Source organism: Chaetodon trifascialis, chromosome 14 (assembly GCF_039877785.1).
Source record: "Chaetodon trifascialis isolate fChaTrf1 chromosome 14, fChaTrf1.hap1, whole genome shotgun sequence".
Classification (NCBI taxonomy): domain Eukaryota; kingdom Metazoa; phylum Chordata; class Actinopteri; order Chaetodontiformes; family Chaetodontidae; genus Chaetodon; species Chaetodon trifascialis.
In genome coordinates, this window is record NC_092069.1 from 27,045,776 (window position 1) to 27,048,412 (window position 2,637).

A 2,637-nucleotide genomic window follows, 5' to 3' on the forward strand; every position below is an offset into this window, starting at 1 on the left:
CAGTTTTTTTCTGGTGTGTGTGTGTGTGTTCATGCTTCATACTGTGTGTGTGTGTGTTTGCACTCACCACCTTATGGGGACTGACTCCACACCTGTGACCTGCGGGGACTCTCCTCTCCAAGGGTCCTCACAAGGTTAGAAATCAAACTCTCAGGTACAGACTTGGTTTTTCAGCCTCTGGTGAGTGAATATAAAGCAGTGCATGATGTTCATGTGTTCATGATGCTCTGTCAGAAACGACTACACGCTAACGTCACGCTGCTCCTGTCGGGTCACCGTGATGCTAAACGCTAAATCTGAGGATTCAGACTTACACTGAACCGAATGTCTGAATGATCTGAGCTGTTTGTGGGATTAATCAATAATGAAATCAGTTGTTAGTTGCAGAGTTAGAGTGTGTGACGAGGAGGAGCAGAATACGATGTGATTAAAAGGTCTTTGCCTTTAAACGAAGCTGCTCCCGTTTGAAAACGCAAAGTCAGTTTTTACTGTGAACTTCGATTAAAACGTTGGCTGCTTCGTTTTCTGTGTGTTGGAGTTTAAGACGATGTTTCTGAGGAGTCTTTGGAGCTGAACTCCTCCTGGTTCTGGTCCAGGACTCTCAGGTTTCCGCCCTTGGCGTGCTGCTGCTGCTATGGATGATTTGTGTTTCTCCATTAAGTTAACATTGGAAATATAATTCAAAGTCTTCGGGGGTCTTCTCAGATCCGGACCATTCATCAGCTCCGACACGTCTCCGCCGCGCTCGCCTTGTTTATCGCCGGCCTTTATTTACTGAACGCAGCCTAATGGCCGCCATTCATCATCCCTCAATTGATTTTCAGTTGCAGTGCTGCGGTGTGTTAAGCAGATCAGTCGGCTCAGTCTATTTTCTGGAGTGGATTTAAGTGGGTTTGTTGGAGCCCCGAGGAGAAGACTGCGGTTCTGTGGAGGGTGGAGACTGAATCACTCTGCTCTGGTCTGCTTTGGCACAGCATGGCACACTTCTGATTTTCAAAGATTTATTGATTGTCTGCTGAAAAACGCTGTAAGATGACCAGAAACAACTGAACAGCTGCTTTCACCTCTTGGAGCCTCTTCTGGTGAACTTGAGTTTCACTTCAGGGTTTTTGTTTTTCTGTTGTGGGCTGTGAATCATCAGAGCATGATGAAAGCCTCTGACCGGACTGTCCTGTCCCGCACTGAGCAGCTAACAACCAGCCGACGGACTGATGGCGCTCCTCCTGGAATGCTGCCTTCATGCTGCTCTGCTGCTGTGGGAACAATCAGCTTTGACTTTGTTCGTTTTCTTTGAACAGTGAGTTCAAACGGCGGCACGTCTCTCCGTGGCATCGACACATCTTGGTGAATTCCCAGTGGAGTCGGTGTCGTGGAGGTGGAGGTGGAGGCGCCGCCGTCGCTTGTTCACATGTGAAAAGATTTAACAGCAGCACAGGAAGCTGCCGTCTGATCTGCCAGCCCGATTGAACCGGATGCTGCGACTGAGTGAGGATCAGCTGTTCAAACGGTTCACATGGAAAAAGACTGAAAAGACCCAAAACAACCAGAACACAACGACGCTCCGAGGCCGGCAGAGTCCGCCAAACAGCAAAACCACGTGGAGGTAAAGAGTGCAGGACTTTCCTCTGAGGAGCAACGATTTATTGATCATCCGATTTAGTTTCATCGAGGACACTTTTAACTCGTTATGACTGTGATCATTAAACCAACAGATCATCAAGATTTCTGTCTGAAGTGAGTTCATGTTCGTCTGGTCCGAAGTGAAACCTGAACAAAGTGAACAAAAGAAGCAAAGAACATACAGACCAAGACCAGGACCAGATGAGGGAGGACCGGGACACTGAGCCAGCAGGTGCTGGTCCGCCGTCCTTTGGACCATCAGTCAGGAAACACGTGTCCTCGGGGAGCCTCGAGGACCTGGACCCTCTTCAGGAGGGACCACGTGTTCAATCACACAAACACAGTGAAACAGAATTCTGAAACCAGCTGCTTGTGGTTCTGGTTCTGGTTCTGGTTCTGGTTCTGGTTCTGGTTGTGTTGCTCTGTCATCGATCAGTTCTTTAATAAACTTGCTTTCAGAGTCTTTTTTTCTGACTGATTTTGCATTTTTCAACTTAAAAAAACCCCACTTCTAACCGCAGTCGACTGTTTAATAAATGACGTTCTGAAGACAAACAAACAAACAAACACACAAACGTGTGAATGTGTGAGAAGAGGGAACCACAGTCTACCCAAAGCAGCCACGGTGTCGGTCTGTCTGTCTCTGACTGAAACCTGCAGCACAGCAGCTCTCTAGAAAACACTGTGGAAGAAGCTTTAAGAGCAAAGTTTACTGCAGGAAACAAACGTTTATGGCACGACGTCAGATTACAGGGACAGTTTCTGGCCTGAAGACACGAGACAGTCCAGCTTTCCCTCAGAGTCACTGAGCAGTAAGAGCAGAATAAAACAGGAAGTCCAGATGTGACCAGGAGCTCCTCTGAGTCCAGAGTTCACACTGCAGCTGGGCTTTTACTTTGAAGGCAGTCACAGGAAGCGCTGTGGTATTGTTAGAGTTAAATATTTACTCTCATCTCTTAATAAGCTACATACACATAGTAACACAACCAACATGCCCTCCAGTAACTAAAAGCTGCA